Source organism: Tamandua tetradactyla, chromosome 1 (genome assembly GCF_023851605.1).
Source record: "Tamandua tetradactyla isolate mTamTet1 chromosome 1, mTamTet1.pri, whole genome shotgun sequence".
NCBI lineage: Eukaryota > Metazoa > Chordata > Mammalia > Pilosa > Myrmecophagidae > Tamandua > Tamandua tetradactyla.
The window spans coordinates 147956194-147983485 of NC_135327.1; the positions used below are offsets into that span (position 1 = coordinate 147956194).

The following is a 27292-nucleotide window of genomic DNA, read 5'->3' on the forward strand; positions in this document are numbered from 1 at the left end:
AATAGAGGATAGTTCTGGTGGCTTCCCTTTGGCCTTTGCTATGATAATAACCCTCACTCCATGGGTCAGAGAATCAATATGGAGAATTTGCCAGTTACTGAGTATGTTGATTCCAATTACATATTCTGGAACTGGGGAAATGACCAAAGAATGGATCCAGGGGCCCACTGGACCCGACTTTGAGCTGGAGCTGAGCTAAAACTCCACTGACATCTGACCCCCATTGCCCCAACTCTGACTGTTGGACCAGACTGATGTTTTGGGTCTCCCAGAATTAATGTCACTTCCGGACCAGTGTCTAATAATCCCCCAAATGTCCGATCATTTCCTTTTCCTCAATACTCAGTTACCCTTCTAAAAGGCCATAGGTCTCCTTGGGGAAAGCTGGGAGGAAGGTTAACTGTAAATTTGTGGCAGTGTTACAAGGTCTGTCCCCAAAGAAACTGATGTTCTCCTCACTTTAGGGGCTCTAGGTCTGTAAACTTTCTCAAGTCTGGGAATTGATTAGGGGGCCATGACTCTGTTTTCATAATTCAAGTTAGATTTCTGTTCACTTGACCTAGAACTCTTAAGCTTATACAACTTGTTCTAGTTTGCTAGCTGCTGAAATGCAGCTAGAGATGGATTGGCTTTCAATAAAAGGGGATTTATCTAGTTAATGTATAGTTCTTCAGAGGAAAGGCAGCTAACTTTCAACTGAGGTTCTTTCTTACGTGGGAAGGCACAGGGCAATCTCTGCTGGCCTTCTCTCCAGGCCTCTGAGTTCCAACAACTTTCCCAGGGGTGATTCCTTTCTGCATCACTAAATGTCTGGGCTGAGCTGTGAGTGCTGAGATGAGGTATGCTGAGCTCTCTTATTCAAGCACCAGACAATTAAATCAAACATCATTCATTGCAGCAGGCATAGCTCTTAGCCTACTGCCAATGTAATCAGCAACAGATGAGATTCACCTGCCATTGGCTCATGTCCCCAGCAATAGAACTAGCCACCTTTACCTGACCAAGTTGACACCTGAATCTAACTACCACGCAACTCAAGCAATAATATAGTAGACTGCCTGTATTAATTTCCTAAATACTGCCAGAATTGGAATGACTCTTATAAGGGGAATTTCATAAGTTACAAGTTCACTGTTCTAATTCTATAAAATTGTCCATAGTAAGGCACCAACAAGAAGTTACCTTCACTCAATAAGAGGTTACCATCTTCACTCAAGATGGATCTAAAACAACTCGGTCAACTAGGTAGACACATGGCTGGCATCTGATGGTCTCTTGCTCCTGGGCTCTGTTACCTTCAGCCTGTGTTCCTGTGGGGGTTCCTCACTTTGCTTCTCTGGGGCTGGCTTTCATCTTTTAGCTTCCTTTGGCTCTCTCCAGTTTCTGGCTTGCTTAACATCTCTTAGTGATGTCTGCTGGCCTTTAAGTATCACACAGATGTTTGGAGAACATCTGTGTCTATGTTCTCTGAAGCAACTGTTCTCCAAATGTCTACATTTGCTCTTTCTGTCAACTCTGAGGCTTCTATTAGTCTGGCTCTCTCCAAAATGTTTCCTCTTTTAAAGGATTCCAGTAAACTAATAAAGACCCACCTGTAATGGGTGGAGTCACACCTCTATCTAATCAAAGGCCACATCCACAAATGTGTGCGCCACATCTCTGTGGAGGTAATCTAATCAAAAGTTTCCAACCTACAGTTTTGAATCCAGATTAAAAGAAATGGTTGGTCCCACAAGAGTGCATCAGGATTAAAACATGGTTTTTCTGGGTACATAGTATTTTCAAACTGGCACATTGCCCATCTTTTGTATTTCTAGGTACCCCATGATCTTCTAGTCAATATCATAGGTCTGGAAGGAAAGAAAGGTGGTACTGGTGGGTAATGAAAAGAATTGGAAATTTTTTCAAGCCAGTGACCTCAGGGCATTCCTTTGCAGGTTCATCTAGTGAAAACGATTAATCTGTCCAGACAGAGGAGCAAGGGCTCTTTCCCCAGGGAAAGTAGTTACACACCTTACAGGCACTGACAAGTTAATCTCTTCGGGTGGAGGTTGGATGTCTGACTCCTCAGGGAAGACTGGAGGTTGAGAAGCCATTTCCTTAAGGCAGGCTGGGCCTTGGGTGGCTCTCTCCTTACCTCAGGGCAGGCTGGAGATTGGGAAGCTGTTTTGTCAGGGCAGGCTGGAGATGGGGTTGCTATTTTCTCAGAGCAGACCATAACAAGTTTATCGAGAAAAGACTCAGCAGAATCTAGTGTTTCAGTGTCTCCACAGCCATCATTATCAATCCATATGTCCTTATCCCAATTTTCAGGATCCCACTCTTTTCCAATCAATGCCCTCACTGTAACAGCAGACACCCTGTGTCATGGTCAGGTTCATGGGTCAACTTGGCCAGGTGGTCATGCCTGGTTGTCTGGCAAACACTGGCCTGTATGTTGCTATGAAGATATTTTATGGACTGAAATCATGACCACCTTTGCTGCAAATGCAATCAGCTAAGGGAAGTGCCTTCTTCAATGAATGATGCTTAATCTAATTACCAGAAGGCTTTTAAGGAGGATTCAGAAGAGAAAATCATTCTTCATGCTTCAGCCAGCCAGCCTCTCCTGAGACTTTGTTGAAGACCTTCATTGGACCTGTCAGCTCACAGCCTGCCCTACAGATCTTGGATTCTTATATCCCCAATGTTGTGTGAAACACTTTTATAAATTTTACATTTACAGATATTTCCTGCTGATTCTGCTTCTCTAGAGAACCCTAGCTAATACACCCTGCAAGGTAGAGATTTCACTTTACATTATAAATCTGCTACTCTAACAATGAGACTATGGGTCTGATTTTCTATGAGGGCACTCACAGAAACTTTTATATCTTTCACATGGTGCCTAAGCTTCAACTTTGAAGACTTCAGCTCATCCCTTTCTTTTATAATCATATCCAGTGTGTCAAGGAACAACCAGCCAACATTTTATCTTTTAACTCTACAAAACTCTGTTCAAGTGTCAAAAGCACTCTCATCCAGAGCCTTCCCTCATGTAAGCATACAATTAGCAAAATATAGTGGTGATATTATGCATATCTCTCTTGCCAATTCACCCCATGGACTGTCAGTGCATCTTGATTATTGGAAACAGAGTCATTAGTGCCTTTGAGTTTAATCAGAGTAGACAATCAATTGTAACCCCCCCAGCTTTAAGATTCTGTTTCTCAAAAATCACTCCTAATACTAAAGCTGTATTAGTCACAGTTCTCTAGAGAAACAAAACCAACAGGAGACATCTGTAAGTATGATATTTAGAAAGGTGTCTCATGCAACCATGGGGATGAATTCTCCTTAAAAACCTTTAGGTGATTAGATAAGTGTCACTCATTGCAGAAGACATTCCCCTTAGCTGACTGAAAATGCAATCAGCTGTGGATGCAGTCAGTATGCTCATAATTTAAGTCCATGCAATATCCTCACAGCAACAGATAGGGCAGTGCTTGTTTGACCAGAAAACTAGGCACCATCACCTGACCAAGTTGATACATGAACCTACTGTCACATATGTTGTCAGAGCATAGGGAGGAAGGAGAAGTGAAAAGTTATGAGAGGTCTTATATGACTAGTACCATTAGTAGCTGGTATCATGTTCTCTGTGACATCAGCCTAAAGTGGAGTGTGCTAGTTTGAAAGGATTATTTACCCTAGAAAAGCCATGTTTTAATCCTAATCAATTTTATGGGAGCAATGGTTTCTTCTAATCCCTATTCAGCACTATAGGTTTGAAACTTGATTAGGTTATCTCCACCGAGATGTGACTCAATCAAGTGTGGGTATTAAACTTGATTAGATGAAGATGTGTCTCCATCCATTCTATGTGGGTCTTGATTAGTTTACTGGGGTCTTATAAAGGAAAAAGTATTTTGAAGAAAGCTTCAGAATGCCGCAGAACCTCAAAGCAGAGAATCCACCTTAGAACAGTAAACTAGCAACTTGTTAAGTTTCCCTTTTTAAAAGCCATTCCATTTCTGGTATATTGCATTCTGGCAGCTAGCAAACAAAAAACATGGAGCCTTTTTCTTTTAAAAAGAAACTCTCTCCTTCCTTGATCATGGGGAAAATCTTAGCTGAAGTTTCCATGACTCTAGCAAGTGCACCTTTATTTCAAATTGTTATTTTCTCCTTTCTCAGCTCTTCAAAATTTCTGATACCTTGAAATTCTCTGTTAAAGTTTGTTCATCCCTCCAGGTGGTTGTTTTGGGAAGGATGCACTGTGACCCCAAACTCAGTTCCCCGTGTGTGTTGCCACATCTGATCCATGGAAAATTTTCATGCAGTTATTTAATACAATTGAGTATACATTTCTATTCTAATCCCACCTCTGTTGTTCTATTGTCAAAGTAGCAAGCTACATTCTCTCTTGCCCTTTGGATTTCTTAGATGTGAGTTAGATGCTTGTCCACTGTGTATCCAGATTGAATATGAAACGTAGCAAGCTCTCCATGTGATCCCTACTAATCAGTCTCATTAGATTTGCTGTTAAGAGGTGGCCACTTCCCTAACCTTCCCCTTGGCCTTGCTGCACAGTTCTCCCCAAAGAAATCCTGCCCTCCAAATCCTCTAAATCATTTTAAATCCTACCAGTGGGTTTGGATTAAACGTCATGTGACCAGTTTCCAGAAACTTCTTTTGTGAATTCTGCATATAGTCTAGTACCTATTTTGGAATGCAAACCTATTATTTTATTTTGATTCTGCCAACACTTCCATTTTAATATGTAGTAATACAAAGGAAAAATTCAGTGAGTTTTCTGCTCCATGTACAAAATCATCTATGTTTTGGAAACACTAGCAAGATTTGTAAAGATCTGAACCCTTTGAATATCATAAGTATCTGCCAATGGGTATAGAAATTGGGTGGACATTCATGTGAGAAATAGGGTCAAGATTTTGATATTGGAGAGTCGATATCAAGCAAGTTAGCAGCTCTTCTTACTGAGCAGTACATGAGTATGACTTTTTCCTCATGTTCCAATAGCATAGCTCTTTATATTTCCACTTAAGTGATTAGTGCTGGGATAGAAAGTCAGAGCTACCTAAGAGCCTTTCATTGGCAGGGAAGGATGGGGATGTGGCAGGAATCATAGGTCTTGGTTGTTAATTAACAGCATAGTGTACTCCTGTCTCATTAGGTCTGTAAAGGACAACTCAGTTTGAAGCCTTAGCCCCTTTACTATTAGAAAGGAATTCTGAGGTATCAGTTGGTTTTTTTTTTTTTCAATTTTCAAAAGCATTTATAGACACAGCCAACTAGATTTTTTTTTTCTTGAGGATAACTTCAAATCATTATTTCTCAACCTTTATTCTAGAATCAGTCAGGGTTTTTTTGTTAAACCTAAAGATTTCTAGGCCCCATTCTGCATAAATTTGATTCAGAACTGTGATTCAGCAATTTAAATAAGTATAGCATGTAGTCTAAGGACCACACATGGACCTAGAACTGTTCTTTCATGAAAAGTCCATGATCTAAAGGGTCAGACAATATCTCTACTCCCCCACTTTCCACTCTCACACTGCCAGTCACAACTTTATGAGATTGGCTGAAACATATCCTCCACTTGGTCATGATTTGCCACTGAGAATACCCTTTCTTCTTTTGAAGTTAGAGACATGCAACAGAAACCAACCATAAGACAGTGATTCTTAAAGTGACCCTTCGTAAAACAGCACATTAAGTTATCTTCCTGGAAAGTTGAAAAGGGAATGGTAACTTTTGGAAAATTGTTTATCTTCTTTTCTGACTATACTCCCAGATCTCATTCACATTTGCATCTTGTTTAATATTAGCCATGGCTGGTAAGGTTTGCAGGTGTCCTTGTTCCTTAAACCAGTGATGTCCAGAACAGATTCAACATCATGGGAAAAAAGGACTTTGGATACTTTAACCATTGTCTTGTGCTCTAGTTTGCAAGCTGCCAGAATGCAATATACCAGAAACAGAATGGCTTTTTAAAAGGGAACTGGAAGTTTAAATGTTCTAAGGCTATAAAAATGTCCAAATTAAAGCAAGTCTATAGAAATGTCCAATCTAAGGCATCCAGGAAAAGGTAGTTTGGTTCAAAAATGCTGATGATGTTCAGGGTTTCTCTCTTAACTGGAAAGGTACATGGTAAACATGGCAACATCTGTAAGCTTTCTTACTAGGCTTCTTGTTTCATGAAACTCCCCTAGGGATGTCTTCCTTCTTCATCTCCAAAGGTCACTGGCTGCATGCTTTCTCCAAAATGGTTCCCTCTTAAAGTGATCCAGGAAGCAACCCCACCTTGAATGTGTGGAGACACCTTTCCATGGAAATTACCTAATCAAAAGTTACCATCCACAATTAGGTGGATCATATATCCATGGAAATAATCAAAATGCTCCCACCCAGCATTATTCAATGAGAAGTAAAGGACATAGCTTTTCTGGGGTTCACAATAGATTCAAACTGGCATAGTTTGTCTTAAGGTTGATGTGGAATCGATAATATGTGAGTATCACATTCTTTCTTTGTCTCCTGAAATACAGATGTTAGTAGCTCTGATTTATTTTTTGTTTCTTTGACAATTCATCATGGACTGAGGCAACTTTCACCTCAATGCTGCTAAACAGAAATAGTGTCTGAGAGTGGGGGTGAGTTGGTATAATCAGCTATTTAATCAGTATAAGAAACCCATCTTGGTGCCACAAAGTGATTCATCTATTTTGTGATGTTTCCTGCCTATTTATTCCTTTCTAGTCTATTACTTTATCCATAATACATGGATACATTATGCTTTGCTTCAGATTCCTTAGGCACTGACTCCTTCCAGAATCTTCAGCTGTTCATCCATTTCAGTAACTTCCTGGTCTGAGAGAAGGTGAGGCCCACTAAGCTCGGCCCCCTCAGGTTTATTATTCACTTACCCTGGGCAGGGGTCCTTGAGTGAGTACTTGACTACTCAAGACTGGAGAGGGATGCCTAAGAGTCACCCTCAGAGAAACTCTCTTGTTGCTTAGATGTGGCCTGTATCTCTAAGCCAACTCGGCAGGTGAGCTCACTGACCTCCTCACTATATAGGACATGTCTCCCAGGGATGTAAAACATCCTTGCAATGTAGGACAGGACTACCAGGATAAGTCAGGACCTGGCATCATGGGATTGAGAAAATCTTCTTGACCAAAAGGAGGATGAGAGAAATAAGACAAAATAAAGTTTCAGTGGCTAAGAGATTTCAGAGTTGAGAGTTATTCTTATGTATTATGTAGACATCCCTTTTAGTTTATGGTGTATTGGAGTGGTTAGAGGGAAGTACCTGAAACTATTGAACTGTATTCTAGTAGCCTTAATTCTTGAAGATGGTTGAATAACTATATAGCTTTTACAATGTGACCATGTGACTGTGAAAACCTTGTGTCTGATGCTCCCTTTGTTGAGGGTACAGATATGTGAGTAAAAAAATAAGGACAATAAATAAATAAATAATGGGGGAGAATAAGGGGTAAAAAAATTGGGTAGATTGAAATACTAGTGGTCATAGAGAGGGAGGGGTAAGGAGTATGGGTTGTATGAGTTTTTTCTTTTTCTTTTTATTTCTTTTTCTGGAGTGATGCAAATGCTTTCAAAATGATCATGGTGATAAATACACAACTATGTGATGATATTGTGAATCATTGATTGTATACATTGATTGGATGGACTGTATGTGTGTGAAGATATCTCAATTGAAAAAAAAAGACTGGAGGGGCCAGGAAAACAAATCCCTTCACCTCCCTTGGACAGACTACTTCAAGGCAGTTTCTTTTTACATTAGTCCTAAGTGGACAGAACTGTTGAGCATATTGCACTGTCTTTTTGGCTGTAGAGTAATGTAGGGCAACATGTAATGAGTCTTTACACTGGTTAGTATATTTTCTTGCCTCTCTTCTTGTTTACTCATTGGTGTTGCCCTTGTTTTGCAACTCCCAAGTAAAAGCATTGACACTTTACAATTCTTACCTCAGGCTCTGTTTTCTGGAGAACCCAGGCTAAAACGTATGGCAGTTATAATAGCCTAATTCTTAGGAGTGGATTATGAACCTTTTCACAGCATTTAGGGTGCTTTCTAATCTTCAGCCCATGTTACGCAAAGGCAAAGTTTTTTTTTTTTCCTTAAGACAAAGCTTTTGAATGGCTATATTTGTCTATGGCCAAAAATATAAATTGTGGGGGGCTAAATATTATTTTTCTTTTTTTGGGGGGGTGCATTGTCTGGGAATATATCTTTTTTATTTAGAATATACTTTAAATCATTAAATACATTTACTGAAATAATTAATTTCCTGATTGTCATTTGTGGAAAGGAGGGAACAGTGCTTTCTAATTGGTAAATATAACCAGGTCCTTTATTTCTGTATCAAGATTTCATTACCAACCGGTGATTTTGGTATATTCTTATGCTGCCCTTCTTGTTGCTTCTAGCACTATAGAAAGGTACAGGGAGGTAGTTATCTCAGTGCTCTCTTCTAAATGAAATCTCAGATAAAGTGTTCCCTTTTGTATTGGAAATAAGGGCGATTGAGCAACCAACAAGTTACAAACTTAATTTTCTCCTGAAATAGAATTTTGGGTTTTTTAGAATTGCAACTGATGGACCTAACAGGATACTGAAGTGGTTCTGAGAATCTTCTTTCAAAAGAATAACTTTTTCTATGAAGCATAAGAAATCGAATGATCTTCACCCTCAAAGAAGGTAAATTTTTGGCATAAAGTCATTGGCTGGGGAGGGGAATAATTCTTCTGCTTTGCAGCTATTTATACTGAACCTGGTATGTAGCTACAAGATTACATGACTGAAAGATGCCTTTTCTATTTCTCTTTAATGTGTAGAAACATTTTCCATTTTGAACGAAATGCATTTTCATCCATTCCCACTGAAGATCAATGAAAACATGTATTTATATCAACAGTAATGGTTGAGCTTGATTTTCTATTTTATAATCATTCCAATAATGGTATTTTTAGAGAAAGCAGTAAGTTTGCTTTAATTTTCTTTCACACTCAAAGTTGAAACAGGCCAATAAAAAGATAAGTGACAGACCTTAACAATCAGGGTTTCCGCATTTCAACTTTCAAGCTATCACAAACCACAAGAGTAAGGCCTCATCAGGTCTTATATGCACTGATAGAGACGCTCACGGACACACACATATTTTTTCTTAGAGAAACATGTCACCTGTTGTTTTTATAGATCTCCCAATAGGGCAAACCTAGTTGGAGGTTCTAAACTAATTGGCTCCCCAAGGCTTCCCTAAATCCCTTCCCTAGTACACTGATAGCTACATTCTCATTTGCTCTCTGAAAATTGAAAATCTGGGCTAGGTTTTTACCTGCTTAGTTTTAAAATCTTTGTATACTGAACAAAGAAGTTGGTTTTTATCTTTTAAGAAATGAATTTATTTTGCATGATTATTTTTTCCTGAAAAAGTAAATTCAGTTCTTTGACAAGATAGACTATATGACATGACTTTAATTTTTTCCACTAAAAACTGGCCTAATGATTTACCAAATTTGTGTTTTTCTAAAATGGCTGCTCACCTAATAGGGAACACTTTCTGTTTAAATACACAATTCAAGTAATTGGAACACAGAGGATAGAAACTGAAACTATTACGTTTTAAAACTTATGTGCTTTCCATTTCAGAAAGCAAGCCCCATTTCTAAAATAAGATTAGAGAAAGATATTATATTAAAAGTTTGGAAGTTTGCTATGAGAACAATATCCTTTAATAAAGCAAAAAGAATGATGTGAAAAATATACAACCCAAAGGGAGATGCAGTGTATGAAGGAGCGATTATCCCCTTTTATTACTTACTCTTACTAGAGAAAACTTTAATAAAGGAGATGTTTACCTCCCTGAAAATGGACGAATCTCTGAAACCACCCAATCATAAAGAAAATGTAAGTTCTTGCTATTACATTTCCCTCCTAGGGCAGAAACTCTTGCCCTTTGGTTATTTTTAGGCAAGGAAATTTGAAAGCTTGGATGAGGGAGCATTCTGTCTAGGTGATTCTCGTGGTTGCCTTACTCTAGTAAGTTCTTTAGAAAATATGTTGAGACTTACCACCTTTCAAATCACTGAGAATAAAGGAATCAACTATATCTTGGACTTGAATATCTCACAAATTTGTATCTTATGATTTACTTGGAAAATCCAATATATCTAAAATGTAGGTTATTTATCTAGCTAATGTAGTTGAGATGAAAACTGTCCTAAGATGAAGCAAGAGTTTCATAATTAATTCATTCTTTTTTTGTCCAAATATTTGCATGATTTACAGTACAAAACTAGCAAATTCAGTGACATCCTTCAGAGGCTGAAGCATAACAAACTACAATTTTTGAAGGTCTAAGGTATGGCATTCATCAATTACTGACCATTGATGAAATTGTCATTGAATTAGTTAATTGAAAGCTTTTAGAAAAAGATACTTCATGGCAAGTGACTCTCATGAGTACCGTCATTTCTACTAGTTAAATGGCCCCTCCTGCAAAACTTGGCAAATAAATTTTATTAGAATAATCATGTAACTAATTATTTTGGTTTGATGCCAATGTGTTAATAGATTCTGAACCCGAGTAATTAACGATGATTATTTAATATGCTTGAAAAAGGCTCTGATGATAAATATCTAGTGAATGGAATTTTGCTTAAATTCTGGTGGTAACATTCTCATTTCACCCTTTCTTGCTCTATTAGCTGTTTCAATAGTGGAAACATTGGGTGGGGTTAGCAAAATTTAATTACAAATTCACATTCTGATGTTGTTTTAGTTTCCTAGGTTGCTCAAAGAAATACCAGTGCAATCATTTGGCTTAGAGCATAAGGTAGGAACATAACAGTAATTTTTTTTTTCAGCAAGGTAATTAATCAGTTGTTAGAACATCATTAATGAATAGTTATTTGGCAATAACTGGAAATTGTATCTGTCATGTTCATTGTATGCATAACAGGAATTACCAGTTGATCTTTACATTTGATTTATAAAAAAAAACTTCAAAGCATTTATAATAAATATGTTTTGTGTTTAAAATCAGAAAGAGAAACACTAAAAATTTTTTTACAGTGTTAATAGAAGATTTGGGATAAAAATCTACAGTTGATAGATACACACCAGTTTCCTTTCTGACATTATTTTAAATTGTTTTCTAGATCTTATTACATGAATAAATTGAGGCGTAAAACAAATACTCTGCTAAAAACACATGGATGATAGAATTATTTGCCTTGTGTTGATATAATCAGGCAGGCATGAAAATGTTTCTGAAAAGGATTTGGGGAGATGTGGAAAGCAATGTCTTGCTTTACAAACTAATGTATTTCTTGTCTTGTTTTTTAAAATTAGGTTAAACATTTCTGAATTTTTTTATTTTTCCAGTCACACATAGTTGCTCTTCCTGTTTCTGTCTGAATTATCCATACAAATATTGTTACCCAATAAATGCCTTCTCATCTTTTAATATCCTACTGGAGCAACCTCTCATCTAGGACATATTCTCTCTCTATCCAGATTGAATTGGCTGTACCCTTTTCTTATGCTTTTTAGTCTCCCAGTAAACAGTAAGCTCAAAGAAGGTAGAGAGAAAATCAAATTCATCATCCCTCCTCTAGTATCTGGAAAAGTATCTGGTAGATGATAGATGAGTATTGACTCAATGAGTTAATGAAAAATAAAAATAATATATCAAAATCACATGTAGGGATTTTGAAGGTTGTAGGCTGAATCAGTAAAATTTGAAAACTGAGTAGAAGGCAAGTACAAGTCATAAGTATTTTCCTTTGGAAATTTACTTTGAATATCAGAAACACCATTGGTCAGCAGGTAAATAAACTCAGGAATATGAGTTAGTTGTCAAAATCTTAGAGGAGACTCTGAGTAATATGAAAATAGATGATTATAAAGAATATTAAGTGGCAGCAACAAAAAACATGCTTATTTTTAAAACAAAGAAGAATTGAAGTGAGGATAGATTTAAAAGCTAAATTCCAGAGGATCAAAAGTACCAATCTATAAAACATTGCTTCCTTAATAGTACTCTGTTAGAAATGAGAAAGTAACCATATTGTTCTAGTAGTTGGGGCTCTTAGTACAATTCTCCAGTTACTGGACTTTATGTATTTTGGAGCATTCGGATTTATAATCCTGATGTTTTACTAATTACCTCCCTAGATTTGCCACATTTAATTTTAAGTATTAAATTGTAAGAAACTAGCACACATGTCTTAATGAATTCATTGCTATAAACTGTACTAATAGAATCACCAAAAATCACATCAATGTGCTAGAGGGATACCATATTTGCCAACTTAATTCTTTTTCAATTAAACTTCATTAGAATTGTCTTAAAATGGGTTGTCAGTAATGGGAGGTAATTTACATTTATTTATACCTGCATTCATTTTTAAATGCATAAATGAATTTTTATACTAGTGATAATAAATGGTATTAGTGGTGGTAATAAAACTTCTTATTTTAACAGCTCTTTTGCCCTTTCAGTGATTTCTTATGTAACTATTTTAAATTGACTAATGTTCAGTGGTACTGGGACTTTGCCTTAGGCCTGCAGTCAGGTTTCTGAGTACTTGAGGAGAAAACATCACTCTGCCAATGTTTGCTTGATGTTTACCCACCTAATTACCATTCGTTATCTGTACTCATCATTTGCTTCACTTGCCTTTTTGACCTTTTAGCTGAGTTCATGTTCTTCCTTCTGAAGGATATTCTTTAGAATTCCCTTTAGTGAGGATCTTCTGTTAGTGGATAGTGACAGTTCTTGTTTGTCTGAAATTGCTTTATTTCACTCTCATTCTTGAAAGATTGCTCTGTAAGGTATAGAATTCTATGCTAACAACGATTTTTCTCTCATCCCATTGTAGATGTTGTTTTACTGTCTCCTAGCTTCCATTATTCCTATTGAAAAGTCAGCTCTCATGCTGATTGCAGCTCTTCAATTTGCAATTTGCCTTTTTTCTCTAGTTGCTTTAAAAATTTTTGTTTTATTGTTGAGTTTTCCAGCTTTACGATGATGAGTATTTTCAGAGTTATTATTTATTCTGTTTGGGGTTCATTGGACTTTGTAAGTCTGACAATTGGTATAATTCAATAATTCTGAGAACGTCTCAACCGTTTTTTCCTTACATATTGCCATTCACTAACCGATTATCTCTTTATGGACTGCTGAGGAGATATTTTAGCTGTTTTCACTTTATCTTTCTCTACTTTCAACCCCTCTTTCATCATTTTCCTTTACTTTATCTCTCTTGAATACATTCTAAGTTGTCATTATTATTTTGAATCTGTATCATTCAGGGTCCAGGCAGGAAAATAAAATCCTTACCAGGTAATTTAATAGATAGAATTGAGGTGTTAATATTAGAAGAGCTGAAAGAGTACCCAAGAAAAGTGATGAAAGCCACACAGGTGTTATGAGTTCATATTGCTAAGTTGTATGAGGTTGTATGTCCTTACAAATATGAAGCAATATATATATTTTCCTCCATCCAGTTCAAAACTTGAGGCTGGTAATTTGTTTTTTAATCCCCTTCTCTGTGGAGGGTCTTTTTCTCATTCTCCTTTATGCAGAATGTCTAGACCATGGGAGTATATATCAACTATTGCCACAATAATATTGCATAACAAACTACTTAAAAACTCACTGGCAAGGAACAACATTTATTTGCTCTTCTTTTCTGTAGTTACAGTGGAGGTTGAGTGATCAAGGATGAGTTCTGCTGGACTGGCTCTAAGCTGCAGGTTTCTCATCCTCCTTGGACCTGCAAATCTCAAGCCTTATTCTTCTCATGACAATGACAGAAGCACAAGAGGGCAAGTACCTCCGTGCATGAACCAATCAAATCTTTGCTTGCATCATATCTTCTAACAGTTTCTTCAGAGTAAGCCTAACATCAATGGGGGAAAGAAATTTCTTGGACAATAATGTAAATTATCATTAAGAATTCAGCTTATTCAGTTCTTAGACTGCCTTTGGGAAATATTGTACTTTCTTTTCTCTCCCTTGAGCCTGTAATTCCATCAGCCAAAGTGGAATACCTCCAGGATTCAGAACTCTCAGAAATCTAACTTACTTTCCAGGATCCTGTTTTTATTTAATATTTGGCTTCTGTGGCTTCCTTGTCTTTGTGCCATCTAAATAATATATTTAAAATATATTTTAAAAAATCCTTAATCAAGTGTTTTGTTTATCTTCATTCAGACTACCAAGTCTACATATGGAAGTGTATAGAAGTCAAACACAAATCCTCATCTCAATTGTTTTCTTTGAAGGTCATTTCAATCCCAGTTGGGGAATTCGTATTACTTTCTTTACTTCTACATTGTGTATTAAACAGCTTTTGTTCAGCTGACCACAGTCTTCCCAAAATCTATGGCAGTGAGAAAGAAAGGACCAAGCATAACTCACTAGTTTCCAGATCCAGTAACTGGGTGGATTTGATCTCTTCAAAGTCCATAGAAATTATAGGAGGATAGATGCTTTTAGAAGGAGAAGAGTTTATAGAAATGAGTTTTTTTTTTTTTTTAACTTTTTTTATTAATTAAAAAAATTAACAAACAAAACATTAAGATATCATTCCATTCTACATATAAATCAGTAATTCTTAATATCATCACATAGTTGCATATTCATCATTTCTTAGAACATTTGCATTGATTTAGAAAAAGAAATAAAAAGACAACAGAAAAAGAAATAAAATGATAATAGAGAAAAAAAAGATTATACATACCATACCCCTTACCCCTCGTTTTCATTTACCACTAGCATTTCAAACTAAATTTATTTTAACATTTGTTCCCCCCTATTATTTATTTTTATTTCATATGTTCTACCCTTCTGTTGATATAGTAGCTAAAAGGAGTATCAGACACAAGGTTTTCACAGTCTCATTGTGAAAGCTTTATCATTGTTCAATCATCATCAAGAAACATGGCTACTGGAACACAGCTCTACATTTTCAGGCAGTTCCCTCCAGCCTCTCCACTTACATCTTGAACAACAAGGTGGTATCTACTTAATGCATAAGAATAACCTCCAGGATAACCTCTCGACTCTGGAATCTCTCAGCCATTGACACTTAGTCTCGTTTCACTCTTCCCCCTTTGGTGGAGAAGGTTCTCTCAATCCCTTGATGTTAATTCTCAGCTCATTCTAGGGTTTTTCTCAGTCCTTTGATGCTGAGTCTCAGCTCATTCCAGGATTTCTGTCCCACGTTGCCAGGAAGGTCCACACCCCTGGGAGTCATGTCCCATGCAGAGAGGGGGAGGGTGGTGAGACTGCTCATCATGTTGGCAGGAGAGAGAGGCCACATCTGAGCAACAAAAGAGGCTCTCTTGGGGGTGACTCTTAGGCCTAAATTTTAAGTAGACTTGACCTATCTTTTGTGAGGTTAAGTTTCATATGAACAAACTCCAAGACTGGGGGCTCAGCCTATAGCTTTGGTTGTCCCCACTGCTTGTGAGAATATCAAGAATTCAACTTGTGGAAGTCGAATTTCTCCCCGCTCTCACCATTCCCCCAAGGGGGCTTCCAAATACTTTTCCAGTCACTGATCAAATCACTCTGGGATTCATCGGGGCATCACTCTGGACAAACCAACAAAATCTCATGTCCTACCTGAGATTCCAAGTACTTATGAGATTCAATCAAACTATCTACATGAATTATATTAGGAAATGCTCTAGTCAAAATATAAATTTTGTGCCAAATAAACATTTTTTGCTTTAGTCTCACACATAAGGTGACATTTTAAAGTATTAATTATCATCTATTTTCAGCACCCTGCAGTAATGACATTCTTTGTTCTTCCTCATGCAAAAACATTTTTAAAGTTTGTACATTGTACATTTCACTATTATTATACACTCTAGGCATTCCTAGATTATACCATCTCGATCTTTAACATCTATCTTTCTTTCTGATTTAGAAATGAGTTTTTAAAGTGTTGACTTTCCATCTTCCACATTGTAGTTAGACATGGTAATTTCAAATTTGGATGAGATTGCTTCTTGGCAATCATGGCATTTGGAGTCAATATAGTGGATATAATCAGATAGGGAATGGGAATAAGGACCCATAGGGTAGAGTATTAGTCAAGGTTTTCTAGGGAAACAGAAGTGACAGGAGACATCTATATGTTTATCATTTATAAAAATTGTCTCATGTGACTGTGGCAATGGATGCATAAGTCCAAATGCTGTAGGGTAGGCTGCAAGCTGAGCAATCTGATGAAGGTTTTCACTGAATTTCCCAGGAGAAGCTGGCTGATTGAAGTAGAATTGGAAATTCTGTCTTCTGAGTGCTGAAATCATCACTTCTCCTTCAAAAGCCTTCAACTGATTGGATGAGATATCTCTCACTGTTAAAGGCAATCTCCTTGATTGTAGATGTAATCAGCTATAGATGTAATCAACTTACTGATGATTTAAGTCCATGAAATGTCCTCACTGTAACAGTGAGTACAGTGCTTGCTTGATCAAACAACTGGGCACTATCAACTGGCCGCATGAACTTCACCATCATGGGTAGCATTAGTAAAAGTAAGAAAAGACTATGTGAGATAGCAAATGACCTCCCAAACTGAAATTTCAAGTTTATTTTTCACATATGCAAAGTCTTCTCTAGATTGGTGGGTGTCCTTTCCATCTGGTGACTCTGGGATCTAGTTTTCCTCTTCTTGTGACACTGTAATTTCACATGTGGCTTCTAATAGAGGAAGATAAGAATAGAGGAGACATATTAGATTTAACTGCCTCAGCCTCGAAGTGATCCATGCCATTTATACTCATGTTTATATTCACAGTTAATTAGTGAGAAATAATCACTTGGCCCCATTCTCATTTTCCCAGCAAAATAGGCTGGGGAAATAAGGGATTACATGTAATATTTAATGAACACTATCTGTCTCTGACTCTAGATAGGTTCTAGAGTCAGAATATTAGAATTTAAACCCTGGTTTCACCAAATGTTAGCTGCATGACCTTTAATACATTGCTTAACCTCATTGTGCCTCAATTCCTCCTCTGTAAAATGGGAGAAATACTAATACTTACGTTATTAAAGTCTTAGAGGATTAAATGAGTTCATTTATCTAAATCTCTTAGGACAGTGTATAAAATTATAAAATCAATAATGCTACTGCCATAATAATAATGCATTATAAATATATAACTATTGTATTATCACCATCGTTGTTATTAAAGTAGCAAGCGGAGAAATAAACTGTCAGGAGAATGCTCAGAATTAGAATGAGAGCAGAGAGAAAAATAGGTGTCAAAAGAGAAGTTAAGAGTTCTTCTCTCTTACCACCCGATGTCATGGTTCCCAGAAGCAGATTGCTTTTGGAATCGTTATTGAAATCTTTCTGGAATGTAGATGATGATTACTAAAATCAACCTTGGAAATTTTCCTGGTAAAAATGTTTTTTCTTTGTGTTCTCCTGGCCTCAGAGGAGCAGCTTATTATGAGTTTGGGCTCCCATGAAGCAGTTTCAGTTCAGGTTATGTAAACTGAGCAGGGCCATCAGTTATACAATTACACTGTGTTCTCTGTATATATGCCTCTTGGAGTTGGTAATACAGCAATGACGTCACTAGAGTCTATTATTGGACAAAGGTGGATGAACTTTTCATCCAGAAATGAACATTTATTAGGTTTCTAAAATTCATAATAAAAAACCAATTCTGCCATTGATTACTTGTCTAAAAATAGTTCTGAGGAAATGAGAATATCCCATCAATAAAGTCACTTTAAACTTACTTCTCAACTCTAGTGTTTCATACAGAACCCAACATTCTCAGAAGATGTTGTACTTCTTGTAGAGTTTTCTCCCTTGAACTATACTTCAGATTAGTCCCTTAGCCTTTATCAGCAGGCACTATAAGAAATAACTATATGAAATATGTTACAGCATTTGCTGTAAAAATAAATGTATCAACAATGCTGAAGACATTCTCCATTATACCTCTGTGTCCTTTCTATAAAATTCTACATGAAGACATCTTTTAGAAGTTTATTAGGAAAAGTTGCTCTGAAAAACAGACACTTTTCCTTTTTTACCTGGCTATCAGGAACTTCAGAAGCAAATATGAAGCTTAATCATAGCACCCATGTTTCAGTCTTCTGGGAGTCATATTTGCATTTTTCTTTTCTTCAGTTCTGTTTTCTTACCTTTGTTTTATTATTTTATTGATTTTAAAGTGTCTTGAGTCTTTTGTAGAAAGATACAAGAAATAAATAATTATTTTTTTCTTTTTGGTCTTAGGTGTCTAAATGTTCATAAACATCTTAATGTTTTATTATTTGTTATAATTGACAGTTTTAACTAGCATTTGATTTTATATTTATTCTGATATATCTCATACTAGCTTTAAGTCTGGTTTTGATGTCTTCATTTATACTTACAAATCTGTCAGGAGACTGGCCTGAGAAAACCTTGAGTATACTTATGCAGTAGAATAACATATCTATAAATACTATAAGTTAATTGAATAAGATTGGGAATAATCAAGGGAATTCTAATATAAATTTTATGTTCCTTAACAAGAACAGCGGTCTATATCCTGCTTCCTTTGTATATAAATCTTGGCAGTTTGGAAAACCTGCTTTTATCATATTTCAATATTGTTCAGTGATGGCCCCACAATGAAAGACATTTAATATGAATTCTATAAAGATTTAGTCTGTATTTTGAAGGAAGAAGAAGTTCTCAGTAACTGTATGAAAAAAGATTTCAGAATTTTACAATCCAATACAACTAGATCCTCATAGAACAACAAACTGTCAAAAATAAATTTCTCTCTCAAGCTGAGAGCAAATGGAAGTAAGACAGCAAGAAACAGTAGCTGCAGGAATGAAACTGATTTATTATTTCACTGAATGATCACTTCAGGATACAATATGGGCTGGTAGTGATTCCTTTGTTATATGGGTGGTTTTTGCCTTGTGGAGAAAATGTGAAAATGGCAAGGCTCTAGGAATTGAAACTATGAAACTTGACGTCTGCTTCCATCATTTGTTAATTTTGGTAGGCAAAAATGACAGCTAGACCAGATGTGAATGTGTTGGAAGAAAGAGTAATTTTTTCACAATTAATCATTGTTCAGTTTTTTCCTCTGGAGAATTCTACGAATACAAAGGCTAAAAAAAAAATTGTTTAAAAAAATAGTAAGGCTCTGCAGAGAAACTAATGGTGTTTAATCTGAAGAAGAGATTTTGGAGACAATTAAAATGTGGTGCAATCATTAAGGCCAGTTTCCCTCTAAATAAATGCTTCAATTTAGTGATATCATATTTGGACTTGAGTCAGTATTTTTTTTTCTACTTCATTATTTTATGCTTCTTATATCTCTGAGACCTTGTATAGAAAACTGATGAAATATTTTCATCCCAATGACAATACAAAATCCCATAGAAAAATGTCCAGGTATTAGATTTTATGACATAGAACTATACCCACATTTGCAAAGGGGACCAGTAATACAAAGTAAAAAGAACATTTTGCGTCCATTTTTTCCCTTACGAGAAATGTCCATCTTTCACTCTCTCCTCCATCTGAGTATAACATCCCACTTAGATAACTTGGGCTATAAATAAACTAACTAATAGTAGACTCAATCTAATTCTTGACCCAGTGTGATAGGGTCTCTCCTCAAGCCCATCATTTCTGTTCTGTAGAAGTGAAAGAAACTTCATGTTATCACCAGACTTTGGAAAAAGGCTCATTTTCCTCTTGATTATTGTTCATTAAGGCATTAGCAAATGCCAGAGAAGGCATTTAGAATGACCTTTGATCTCCAAGAGTCCCTCGACTTGGGCTCTGATACTGTATTATTCTAACAGCTTTTAAACTCATTTTTTTTTTAAATGTTTTCCACCTGCTGCTTTCATTGTGAGGTTATTTTGACTCTTCAGATGGGAAGTTTTCTCACAGTCCTCCCCCCACCACTTTTTCTCATTAATTTTGGTTTCTACTTCAAGGTTTTTCTATGGTGGGTGGTGGATGGGTCAGCAACCACAGCACTATACTCATATTACCTAAAACTTCCTTCTAAATTTAGTATTGAGAGTTCTTCCCAGACATATTTTGGAGTTTGACAATTGAAAACCTGTTTTTATTATATGACAACTGCTGAACAATATTTTAGCCTGAGGATTTGTTCATATAATCTATGTCCTAAAGATTGTCCTTTTCCCCATCCATTATTTTCTAGACAGCCTTCTTTTAGTCACAGTTCAAAGTCTACTTGGATGTATCTAAAGTTAATGCAAGTCTCTTACATAACATCTATCCTACATTTTCTTAATATTCAGTTCTGTAATTACTTTCTTAGTTGTAGAGTCAGTTCTACCTAATGAGAATGTGACAATTTCATTGAGAAAATATGGAGAGGAAAAGAGTCTACAATAAACAAATTATTCTCAAAAATGATTTGGGAAAATATATTTTTTCAAGATTTTCATGAAGTATATCTGCAATAAAGCTAGAGAAGGGAAACAAAGAATTAGACATCTGCATCTTAAACTCTATGTCCTAATTCTACTTCCAAAGAAGCTATCATTAGTAGAGACTTATTTTTAAAGAACATTTTTTTTTCATTCTGAATGGTGATTGGAGATTAAGGAGGCCAAAATAAACATGGCATTGTATGTGCTACCTATAAATCACATAACATGTGTTTTACTTTTTGTTTTTATTGTTTAATAAAGAAGAAGGCAAGAAGCACTGATTAAAAGATGAAAGCATTTCCTGAGATTTCTATGCTTCTTACCTTCAGATACCAATTTTCTACTACATTTTTAAGGGGACTGCAGAAGGTAGTTAATTGAGCATAATACTGAAAACTACCTAGGTGTGACACAGTGACAAAATTTGTCTCAGGATCAGCATGTGTTCTCTGTTTCATTGCTATGTTAAAAGGTGTCCAATGGCTGTCTTACTTTACCTAGTAGTTTTAAATGGCCTTAGGTCAGATACAGAGGCAAAGGGATATGATCAGGTAGTGTGAAGACATCAAGTGAGGGCATATCATTCTTAACAGAAGTAAAGAAAGAAGTAAGAATATCTTTCCCTTAGTGTTGCAAAACTTGAGCTCAAACTTTGCGACCCGTAAGTGTTTGGATTTGGCTTGCTGAAGCTGGAATTCAGTTAACTGTAGAACAGTGCTTGACAGTGATTGTATAAAACATCCATTATAGGGTCATGCAGTAATTCCTGACTTGGTGGTGAAAGGATGCAGAAGAAGCAATGATTAGCTAGATGGCAGGTGGAAATGCTCCACATTCCAAAGGGCAATGTGTAAGTTCTTTTGTATTCAAGGCTTCCCTTTACTTGCATTTTCCTTTCCATCAAACAACATGTGATTTTTAAGCATCTTTTAGACACCACTTGGAATATAAAAGCACGTTTCTTTGAGGGGATTATTTTGTGGTAGAAATGGAAGGACTATATTCAGTAATTTAATGGAGAAAGATGAAAAGTAATAACATGCTGTATTATGATAAAGGACTCAGAAAAGGAAGGAAGCTGCTGTTTGGGGGATTTGTTTTTTTTGATATGTCTGTGTGTGTGCATGTGTGCAAGGTATTGAAGTAGGTAAAGTATGCCCAGGGTGTCCTTGAATCCCCTGAAATTGTATCGATAATTTTTGGTATTTATATACATTTCATGTATATATTTTCCTGGGATTGAAGACCCATACTTAATTCAAATTCTATAAAAACTGTTTTATAGCCATAATTTTAATGACGGGTTTTAAAATAAATGATTGGGAAGGAGAAATATTTAGTTCCATGCAAAAGATACATTTTTCCATATTATTTTAAGCATTAGCTGACATATCCAAAATCATTTATATAGGTATAGATTAGAGTATTATGCATAATTTGAAGCAGAGTAGTAAGGTTTAAATGAGGAGCTTAATAAATATGAACTCCACCCATGCCTGCCCTATTTCTGTCATTTACCCTCTAACGTTTTTATGTGTGTTTCTGTAATTTTGGTCAATGATTCCTTGTGTATAGTTAAAAAATTCTTATTTGAATTTGGCTAAAAGGTTGATTGACTGACTGACAAACTGAATAGGTAATTATATTTTAGTGGGTTTGATAAATCCTTTCATGCCTAAATCCCTCCTGAAGCCAGTCTTGTCTCTCTGACTGTATCTTCTGGTTATTCATCCTTTTCTGAATAGTGGCTGGGAAGGTAAATTGTTATTATCTCTTATTATAAATGCCAAGGAAAAGTAGTCTCAGTGCCCAGAGCCTCCTATTAATCCTCCTTTCTCTTACCTCCCTTTCTCCACCCAAATATTATTAAACATGTGAATTGGGTTAAAATGGAAATCAAAGGCATGTAGGAAAAAAAACTCATCTTTCATAGCATGGGAAGACATTTTCAAAAGTTGAGAATCATTCCTCCCACCTTATTTAAAAATCGAATTCTTTCTTCTATACCTTCTACCTCATGGTGTCTAGATAACTATATTATAGAATTCCTAAAATATTGGTCTGAAGAAATTATGGCAGTAAAATAATTTAGGTTGTGTTTACATCTCTTAAAATATGAGAATTTTTTTACCTGCTTTTTTTTTTGAGGGGCTGTGCATGGTCAGGAAATTGAACCCAGGTCTCCCACATGGAAGGCGGGCATTCTAACCACTGAACTATCCGTGCAGCCTACCTGCTTTATTTTTTTTTTAATTTTGACAAATCTTCACACATATACAGTCCATACATTATGTACAATCAATGGCTCACAATGTCATCACTTAGTTGTGTATTGATCACCATGATCATTTTAAAAACATTTGTATCACTCCCGAAAAAGAAATGCAGAGAAAAAAGAAAAAACTCATATATCCCTTAGCCCTTACCCCTCCTTTTTATTGACCACTAGTATTTCAATCTACCCAATAAATTTTACCCCTTATCCCCCTGTGGTAATTAGAGTGAGGTGTCAACTTGGTCAGGTAATAATGCCCTGTTGTTCTGTTTCTGTGGACTTAAGTCATTAGTATATGAAATTCATCTATGGCTGATTACATTTGCAGTTGGCTAGGGGGAGTGCCTTCCACAATGAGTGAGGTTTAATTTAATTAGCTGGAGGCTTAAAAGAGAGAGGTCAGTAGAAAGCTCAGCAACTCAGCATATCTCATCTCAGCATTCATGTCTCAGTCCAGACGTTTAGAGATGCAGAAAAGAATCACCCTAAAGAAGGTCGTTGGAATCCAGAAGCCAGGAGAGATGTCCAACAGACATTGCCACTTGCCTTCCATGCAACAGAGAGCCTCAGATGAAAGCTAGCTGCCTTTCTTCTAAAGAAATATACATTTCTAACTAAATTCATTCCTTTATTAAAAGCTGATCCATTACTGGTGTGTTGCATTCTGGCAGCTTTAACAAACTACAACCCCACCCGATCCCCATTACCCTCTTATTTATTTATCCATATTTTTTTACTCAGCTGTCCATACCCTGGATAAAAGGAGCATCAGACACAAGGTTTTCACAATCACACAGTTACATTGTAAAAGCTATATAGCTATACAATCACCTTTAAGAATCAAGGCTACTGGAATGCAACTTGACAGTTTCAGATACTTCCCTCCACCCACTCCAATACACCTTAAACTAAAAAGGAATATTTATACAATACATAAGAATAACCTGAAGGATAACCTCTCAACTATGAAATCTCTCAGCCACTGAAATTTATTTTATCTCATTTCTCTCTTCCCCCTTTTGGTCAAGAAGACTTTTTTTGGTCCCATTATGCTGGGTCCTGGTTCATCCTGGGAGTTCCTTCCTATGTTGCCAGGGAGATTTATACCCCTGGGAATCATTTCCCACATAGCAGGGAGGGTAGTGAGTTCACTTACTGAGTTGGCTTAGAGAGAGAGGTCACATCTGAGCAACAAAAAAGATTTTTGGGAGTGACACAGGCATAATTTTAAGTAGGCTTAGCCTCTTTGCAGGAATAAGTTTCTTAGAGGTGAACCCCAAGATTGAGGGCTCAGCCTATTGATTTGTTGTCCCCACTGCTTGCAAGAATATCATAAATTATCCAAATGGGGAAGTTGGATATTTCCTCCTTTCTCTCCCATCCCTCAAGGGGACTTTGCAAATACTTTTTTATTCAGTGCCCAAATTACTCTGGGATATATCAGGCCATCACACTAACCTAGACAAACCAACAAGATCATGCTTTATTCAAGATTCCCTGTACTTACAGCATTCAACTCAGCTGACCATACAAGTTAAATTAGGTAATGTGCTACCCAAAATATAGATTTTGCACCATTAAACATCTCTCCCTTTTGTCTCATTCAGAAGTTGAAGTTTTACAATATGGATGATATCAACCTTTACCCTGTATTCTGTTTTACTCAGTCCTACCCAGATTATCTTTTATTCTAACCTCTAGTTGAAGTCTGATCCCTGTTACAACTTTTTAAACAGTTCCTATATAGGATACTGCAGACTTTTATAGCTCAGAGCTCTAACTCTGAGTCTCAGGTGTCACATAAATACCTGAAGTTTCTGGGAGTGACCAAGTTATACACAAACAGCTCAGAATCTCAGAATTTAGAAATATCAGTTATAACTCCTCAATATACATGACTGCTGTAAGAGCCTACAATTTAGGATCCTTTACAATAGGCCCTGTAAAGGTCAGGTTCATCTGTCAACTTGGCCAAGTGGTGGTACCTGTTTGTCTGGTTGGGCAAGTGTTGGCCTGTCTGTTGTGATAAGGACATTTCATAGAATTAAATCATGATCACGTCAGCTGCATCCACAGCTGTTTCCATTTATAATCAGCCAAGGTGAGTGTCTTCTGCAATGAATGATGCTTAATCTAATCACTGGAAATCTTTTAAGGAGGATTCATTAGAGACAGGCTCTTTTCCTGCTTTGGCTGGTGAGCCTCTCCTGTGGAGTTCATCCAGACCGTCCATCAGAATCGTGGGCTTCACAGCTTGCCCTGTGAATTTTGGACTCTTTACTCCCACGGTTACATGAGATACTTTTATAAATTTTATACTTGTGAGTGTTTCCTATTGATTCTGTTTCTCTAGAGAACCCTAACTAATACAACTTGGTACCAGGAGTGGTTCTTAAGAAACAGAATCTTAAAAATGGGTTTTTATGAATGGTTTTCTACTTTGACTGGACTCAAAGGCACTGAGAACTCTGATTCCCATAATCAGAATGACACTCCCAGTCCATCAGAATGACACTCCCAACCCATGGAGTGAGTTGACAAAAGAGATAGTCAAAATATCAAATCGAATATTCAAAATATTCGATTCTCCTAATACTTCACTTGTATGAAACCAGGCTCTGGGGGATAATGTTTTTGACACCTTTATGGAGTTTTGTGGAATTAAGAGATATAGAGATGTTGGCTGGTTGTTGTTAGATACACTGGATACATTAAGGAGTGAAAGGGTTGGGCTTAAGGCATTAAACAAGAAGCTTAAGCACCATCTGACATATGTAGAAGTTTCTATGAGTATCCTGAAGGAAAATCTTATTTCCTTTAACCATAGACTTGAGATCTCTGAAAATCAGACTCAGAATCTCATTGCTAGAGTAGCAACTTTAAAATGTAAACAGAAATCTCAATGTTGCATGGTGTCTGCCATTAAAGTGAGGGCTTTGATTGGAAAGGAGTGGGATCCTGAAAAATGGGATGGTGACATATAGATTGATAATGATGTCTGGGGTGAGGTTGAAACCCTGGGTCATGTGGAGTCTTCTCTAGATAACTCTGCAAGGTCTGCCCTGAGGACATAGCTGCCCCACCTCCAGCTTGCCTTGAGGAGTTGGCCACCCAACCTCTTCTTGAAGAGATTAGCCCTAGAGTGATTAATCCTTTTTCACCAGATGAAACTGCAAATGAATGCCCTGAAGCAAATGGTTTGGAAGATATTTCTAATTCTTTGCATGACCCACCCTCACCACCCCTCATTTCTTCCAGATCTATAAGTAGAATAAAGTCCCAATGGGTGCCTAAAGGTAGGTACAATGTATTACACATGAGGAGGTACATTATACTCCAAAAAAATGTGTGAGTTTTCCAAATTATATAGACAGAAATCAGGGGAATATATGTAACGATGGATTTTAAGGGTGTAGGATAATGGTGGGAGGACTATAAGGCTGGATCAGGCTGAATTTATTGATATGGGCCCACTAAGCAGAGATTCTGCATTCAATGTTATATCTCAAGAGGTTAGGAAAGGTATTAACAGTTTGTTTGGATGGTTGGTTGAAACATGGATCAAAAGGTGGCCAACATTACCTGAGGTTGAAATGCCAGAACTGCCCTGGTATAATGTAGATGAGGGAATCCAGAGGCTTAGAGAGATTAGAATGTTAGAGTGGATTTATCATGCAAAGCCTGCTCTTATACCCCAGGAATGTAGGGAGGATGCACTTTTACCAGAACAGTGAGTAATAAATTTGTGAGACTAGCACTGTCATCCCTGAAAAGCTCTGTAGCTGTACTTCTCTGTAGGTCAGATATTACTGTAGGAACTGCTGTCACACTGAGCTGGAATCCTTAAACACAATGGGAGTGATCAGATCCTGAGTTGGGAGAAGCCAAGTGGCAGCAATTAATCACCAAAGACAGGGTGAACATGGCTATTTTAATAGACAGCAAACTCAAAGCAGGAGTCAAAATTATATGACTTGCAGAGATTTGTGGCATTGGCTAGTAAATCATCGGGTACCTAGAAATACAATAGAAGGGCAGTCTACTAAATTCTTGTTTGAGCTGTATAAACAATAGAGTTCCAGGTCAAGTGAACAGAAGTTTAACCTGAATTACAAAAACACAGAGTCATGGCCCCTTAATCAATTTCCAGACTTGAGACAGTTTACAGACCCAGACCTCCTTGAATGAAGGGGAGGCCACATCCCTTTGGGGCAGAGCCCTGTTACACTGCCTCAAATTCATATGTTAATCTTCCCTCAAGCCTTCCCAAAGGAGATTGATGGCCTTTTACCAGGGTAACTCTGCATTGGGGAAAAGGAAATGATCAGATAATTTGGGGATTATTGGAAACTTGTTTAGAAGGGACATTAATGCCAGGGGACCTAAAACATCACTCTGGTCCACCAGTCAGAGTGAGGGCTTATGGAGGCCAAGTGATCAATGGAGTTTTAGCTCAGGTCCATCTCACACTGGGTCCAGTGGGCCCCTGGACCCATTCTGTAGTTATTTCCTC

At 36.8% G+C, this 27292-nt stretch overlaps 1 long non-coding RNA gene across 2 annotated transcripts in view; it reads left to right on the forward strand.

Annotated features, from left to right (window-relative positions):
• The window catches only part of LOC143686862 (uncharacterized), a 108604-nt gene that overhangs the window by 67351 nt on the left and 13961 nt on the right, over positions 1 to 27292 (forward strand). Inside the window, exons 2-5 of one of the 2 annotated variants that reach the window (XR_013177283.1) lie at positions 8621 to 8734; positions 10325 to 10397; positions 10818 to 10871; positions 13741 to 13864. This is a non-coding gene — a long non-coding RNA (uncharacterized LOC143686862). Of the gene's footprint in view, positions 1 to 8620; positions 8735 to 10324; positions 10398 to 10817; positions 10872 to 13740; positions 13865 to 27292 lie in introns of those variants that run through there. The other variant, XR_013177282.1, reaches the window with a different exon arrangement.